Raw genomic sequence first — 6,304 nt, forward strand, 5'->3', positions numbered from 1 at the left:
CACAATACAGAAAGGAAATAATGTAAACAAAGAGCTACGATATGGGGTTTGAGGAGATGCGGTATATTGACACAGATGTTGCCCTAAAGAGGAGGTTTTTAAACAGAAGGGAAGTGGCGAGCACATGAGTTAGGAATGACAGGATTCAATAAAGAAAACTGGTAGAATTCTTTTCTTTTAATAACTCTTTTTCTTTTAATAATTTTGAAAAGAGGAGCAAGACAGTCGCTGGTGGAAGGGTTTTGAGAAAGACAGATTATATTATAGACAGTAATAAATATAGCAAGAGTTAAAAAGGAAATGGTAGCATTTGTTAAGACAGGAGGAAGCAAATTGTTGATAAAAAAGTGTGAAGTATACAGTGATGAGTACAACTACTGCGACCAGGGCAAACATAAGATACATGCAGCTTTCACCATAGATACTAATAAAACAGAGCTTATTAATTTACATGGCCAATTAACAGAGTTCTTTCAAAAACAAATGCATTCCAAATTACTATTTATCATGAAACCTGGTAGCAAATACGGAAAACGTAATAAGGGATCTGGGGACCCAAGTAGATAGTAATCTCTCCTTTGATAATCACATTGCCAAAGTGGTTAGAAAATCCTTCTATCTGGTTCACCTAATCATAAAAGGGTTTGCATCCAGATCAAAAGAGGTAATTGTGCTCCTCTACTCATCAGACCCATCATAGAGTACAACGCCTCGTTTGGGATGTACCTTACAAGACACCTGCAACAGCTGGAAAGACCACAGAAGTACCTCACCAAGAGGATCACTGGCCTCAAACAGATGCCATGTGCAGCTCGACTGAAGAAACTCCAGCTGTACTCGGTTGCATACCGCTGCTCAGAGGTGATCTCTGCCTGACATACAAGGTCATGTCCAACCCAGAAATGATGGACATGCTCCACGTAAAGAAAACCTTATCCCCTCGAGCCACACACTCTAGGGATCTAAAAGTCACCACAATAAATAGGACGTGCTGGAGGGATAGATTCCTGCCCCAGAGACTTCCCATGCTTTGGAAGAAGATTCCAATCTACATTAGGCAGAGCTCCTCGCTAACACTCTTCAAGAGAAACCTTGACGAGTGAAACGGGAAACAAAGTTTACCCCAGGGATCACTTCAGTGGCTCTGCTGGACAGAGGCGCAGGGAACTAATCTAAGGGGCTGGCGAAAGCCAGCACATTCTGGCTAGACTTATAAATGCCTTCGGGCAGATAGCCTAGTACCTACCCATGAACCTAAAATTAGAAGAATAGCACTGCTATAAAAAGAACAGCATTGTTATATTACTATGAATGTTGTAATAAATCATAAATTGATCTTCCTTGATAAAAAAAAATTGGATGTGTTACGAAGATGCAAGTGCAGGTGTTTGCCGAACAGTGATGGCAGGTGTTTGCCGAACAGTGATGACAGTTTGCTTCTGCATTACTCGGTAATAAGCATCTTTGGTAATATCTAGAAACTCTGTGGCAGTGACGGTTGGATGCCAACCCGTTTCTTTCATAATACCAATCACTCTGAAAGTCCGGCCACTCCAAAGCAGCTACTAATCGCTTTACCAAAGTTTTGATTAAACTCATTTAATCCCTGTATACGTCTGTCATTTTTATCTACTTAATTAGCAAGATAAATATCAGGTAAACTGACTATAGCAAATATATGAAACAAATGCATAAATTAAAGCAGATCTGAAGCACAGTCAAAAAGTCAGCTTTATTCACAAGTTTAAGGCAATAAGAATACATGTGAAAAAACTCTCTGAAAAAACTTCCTATCTAAAAATCTGGCTCTGTTCTTACTTAAATCCTGGATAAACTACACCCCTAAAAATATGAACAAGTGCCGTTTCATTCCTTATACCTCTTTACTCTCCCTTCTTCACTTACTTCATACCTGTTATCCAATTCTTTTCACAGATTTTCTCTCTAAATATAACATAAACCTGTTTTCCTCAATTCATATTGCAATTCCTATTTGTATTAGACTAACTTACCTTTAATGTGTCTGTAAGCCGTCTACATTTTTTCTAAATATTAAAGGATTGCCTTATACCTTGTATCGATTTTTAACCAATGTTTTGTATTATATCTAATCTGTTATAATTATTTAATTGCAAACGTTTTTCTTTCATTTTTGAAGAGTGTAAAATTACTGCTCTTAAAATGTATGTTTTGTAATAATTTGGAGCTTTTGTCTCTGCCTCCGCTGAAAATGGGCTTCTACCCAGTCGGACTTTCCTGGTAACTGAATGACAATAAACAAATGAAGTCTAGCACTAACCAGGGAAAGTGTGAGGAACTCCACTAAAAAGCAGAAAGTGTGACCTCACCACCTTCATGACAATTACAATAAAAGTAAACATGGGGAAGAGAAAAACTGGAAAATGTATTAAAGATAATTTGCAAAGCACTGTGAAAGTAAAAAACATTTTATATATATATATATATATATATATATATATATATATATATATATATATATATATGCATACATACACACATACATACATACATACACATATGAGCTTGTGAGGCATTCATGGTTCTGCAAGTGAAACATTTCAAAGATACAGATTTACCTTGTAAGAATATCACTTACCTGATACTTAGGTCTGCAGTGGATAAGTACTGAATAATTAATACTTGTAAGAATATGGGACTGCGGTGTGGATACAAGTATTGAGTAATACTTGTAGGAATGTGAGACTGCGGTGTGGATATGCGTACAAGACTTTAGGTGTAGAGAAAAATTATTAAACAGCTAAGCAACATTTAAAAATGTGCGTGAATTGAATGAGCATAAATATACAAGGAAAAGGTAGCAGTATTTTGCTTTATAATGCAGAAAGAAAAATGTCAACTTTTTAGAAAGTGAGTGTTTCGGGGGCTCTTAGGATAGACGACCACATGCAACCTAAATCCACATTACATGTCATTTTTATGGTTATAAAATTATAGAAGATAGTTTAACGGACATATAGTGGGGAACAAAACTGCACTTGAATAAATCTATAATTTTTAGACAATACGGTTTCTAAAAATATTTTTTCTAAACATAACTTTTCTGCCTTTTTCTTTGTAAGTTTTGATGATCCTGTCATGCAACACTACTTTTATCACTGTTTTACTTAAGCCAAAGCGTTCAGAAGCAAAGTATACAAGAGTATGCAGACTTCCAACTGTTCACTCTACCTTCCACCACATATTACAGAAGTACCATGTTGATTCTAAACTTCATACACACCTTTACAAATCCACCTTCTGTGTATCCTATGAATCTTTGGATTCCCTCTCCATCACCACATAAAAAAACACCGGAGAAAGAATTTATTACCCACCTCTGGAACAGAACTGTTGTGCAAGTTAAATAAAGCAACACCAAAGCACCCTTCAAATGAAACCTGGAGTGGATGACTAGATGGGGTTCGCCTATAATGCCTTCTTGAAAAAGGGTGGTACAGCACGAGGGCGGGTCCTGACAAGGCATAAATTGTCTTGTAATTCAACTGCCTAATAACTTAAGAGCCTATGATTTACTACTACCTGAATGCACTACTTCCATAAACTGTTCCATAAGTCCACTAGTGTCTGAACAATTAGCCGTCACCCCAACCCCAAAACATCTGCATCTTCAAATCTGCCCTTGTTCTAGCATGGTTCTTACTGGTATGTCTCATGAAGTTTCCTGTAGCACTTATTTCTCCCCCGGACCCTTCACTTTATAAGTTGGACCAACTTTTCTCCCCTTCACTTTATACGTTGTACCAACTAAGTATTATTTCCTCATTGTGCTGAGCAAGTCCTGCACAATTATACCAGTCTGCCTAAAACAGACTCTACAGATTGCCTATCAAGTCAATGGATCTACTCCTGTGCATCTCCAGGATAAGTGTCACCATCATCTCCCCTGACGTATCGTCAAACTATTTCTCTTCATTCAGAATTTTATCTCCCACAACCAGTCTTCATGAATACTAGCACTTCCCTTCTATACACAGTTTTTGTGAACACTGCTCTCATCCACTTCTATACTTCTGACACAGACCTTATGACAGACATGCACATAATTGTCTCCCCTACCTAGTTCCTTTCCCCATCTCATCTTCCTTGAATTTCTAAGCACTACTCACATAATCTATTTATCTGACAAACATCTCTTCAAATGCTCAATTTTCAACATGGACCAATGCATAAATATATTTTACTTTGTAATAGGTGCCTCTTGTATGATAGGAATATAAACCTAACTAGCAAATGAATGCGTGTATATGCTTGTGTATACTACATAATGTGTGCTTTTCTAATATGTTGGGTCTATCAAAAAACACTGGTAGGAAAAACTCCAAGAGGGCAAACCAATATTTTTGTTGTCCTGAACAGATATTAACGAGAAATACTCTAGAATGCAACCCACCATAAAAGATTAACTACAGCCACAGGTGGCGATACATACATGTATAAAAAACAAAGATGTTTTCACTCATTTTATAGGGATCCTACTCAAACCCAATGACGCCAAAGAGACAGAAGCATATCGACCCCCCCCCCCCCCCCACACACACACACGTTATTTTTACACGTACACACATGCTAAGATTTTGACAGACTGGGAAAAGGCAAAGTAACTCCCACCACAGATCAAGTTACAAGCAACCGTGGCAATCCGGAGACCATGCTAGTGAGACCACCGACAGACCAAATGATGAAATTAAAGCAAACGATTTCCTTAAATGTAGCCCTAACCCATTACGTAGGTGAACTCCACTTCCCCACCCCCATTAGCCAGCAGATCAGCAATCACGGTCAGTCATCTTGAGCAAAAGTAGCTAACAAAAAAGACACAGTTCTGTTAACTCCGGGAAATCCACCTTTACTAAAGTTCTGCACAACATAAATAAACTTGTTTACATGCCTCTTCAGCAAATTTGCTAATTACTCTCTTCCCCACCGTTAAATGAGCCACTGCAAGCTGTGCATCCCCTTCACATTTTATAGACTGGCCATAAAAGTAAATTTCAAATGCACGCTGCTATGCAAAAAGTAAGATCTCACAATAAGTGCAAGCCTTAAATTTAGTTTAATTTGTCGTCGAGATTGGTAAGCTAAACACAGTATCTGTGTCCCAACTCATCTCCGCAGCGGTTGGGGGTGCAAGGAGAGTCAAAGCAGCTCGGTGACTTGAGCCCGTGCAACGTAGTGTGCATACAAATGTGCATAACTTAGCTCGCGAAGCCTTTAGAGTTCGACACGAGAACACTTCAAAGTTACAGTTTCTCCTTGTAAGAATGCCAACACTTACCTCGTACTCAGGTTCGCATCCGATAAGTGTCCACACAAACGGTCCTAGCAAATGAGTTGCACTGTCCAATACAGAAAATAAATCGCTGGAATAATTCCCTAGGAGAAGCCCGTCCACATTGCAAAGTTGGATTAAGCTTCGGCTGCGGCCAGTAGTACAAGGTGCTCATACACTGCTCCCTCTCTTTGCGTCACTGTTCTGTCCTATGCCAGCGTCCTCCCACAAACGACTACTTCATTGTAGTCCCACTAACTGTACTCGCACAGTAAATCACATCGGCATCTGGGATGTGACGCGGTATCCAGGTTCGAACTGAGCTCTCGGCATATTCATTCCTATTCACTCCCCAAGCAGTTCAAAGCAGTTTAGTCAATGGGCTCACCCCGCAGCAAGCCCGCCCCCGTCAAGCCCCACCCACTCTACCTCCCTGCACGCACTCTAGGGACAATCGCTAAATCTCATCCCTATTTCCACACAAGACAGTCTAGTTTTATTTCCCTTTCCGGGAGAAAGTTTTCTTGCCAAACTCAGATGAAACAACGCTTGGGAACGGGCCCTAACTGTAAGCAGGCAAAGCCTGGAGCGGTATTTCCCTTTTAAACTGCTTACTTCATCAGCGCTTGTAACTTTTTTTGTTGAATCACTGAACAAATCCTTTGTTCGCATTCCTAAACAATGCATAACGCTTTGAAGTCCCACTTATGGTGTCTGTCTACAGAATGGGTGCGATGATTGTCTGGGTTGGGGATTACTAGTGACTCTTTACTTCACTTGCTGGCATTTGTTGTTTGTATGCATGTATTTATTTTATTTATGTTTACCTCTCAACGTCTTAGTGCAAGAAATCTGACAAAGCCCAGCAAAATGTGGGGAGAAAGGCCCGAAAATAGGGACATACTGTAATTATTGCTCTTGGCGTAACATGATTTGTTTTAATATACAATTTCTGAAGGATTTGAAGTCTGAAACTGAAATGTATGTCATTCT

At 39.2% G+C, this 6,304-nt stretch overlaps 1 protein-coding gene across 4 annotated transcripts in view; it reads right to left on the reverse strand.

Annotated features, from left to right (window-relative positions):
* Window positions 1-5,670, reverse strand: part of TSKU (tsukushi, small leucine rich proteoglycan) — a 187,200-nt gene extending 181,530 nt beyond the window's left edge. For 2 of the 4 annotated variants that reach the window (XM_044073356.1, XM_044073357.1), the window contains exon 1: window positions 5,318-5,670. The gene's annotated coding sequence lies outside the window, so the exon portion shown is untranslated. The other 2 variants (XM_044073358.1, XM_044073359.1) reach the window with 2 other exon arrangements.
* Between the last annotated feature and the right edge of the window lie 634 nt (window positions 5,671-6,304).

The sequence above is a fragment of the Protopterus annectens genome, chromosome 5.part1 (assembly GCF_019279795.1).
Source record: "Protopterus annectens isolate FY-2018-M chromosome 5.part1, PAN1.0, whole genome shotgun sequence".
In the NCBI taxonomy this organism is placed as follows: Eukaryota; Metazoa; Chordata; order Ceratodontiformes; family Protopteridae; genus Protopterus; species Protopterus annectens.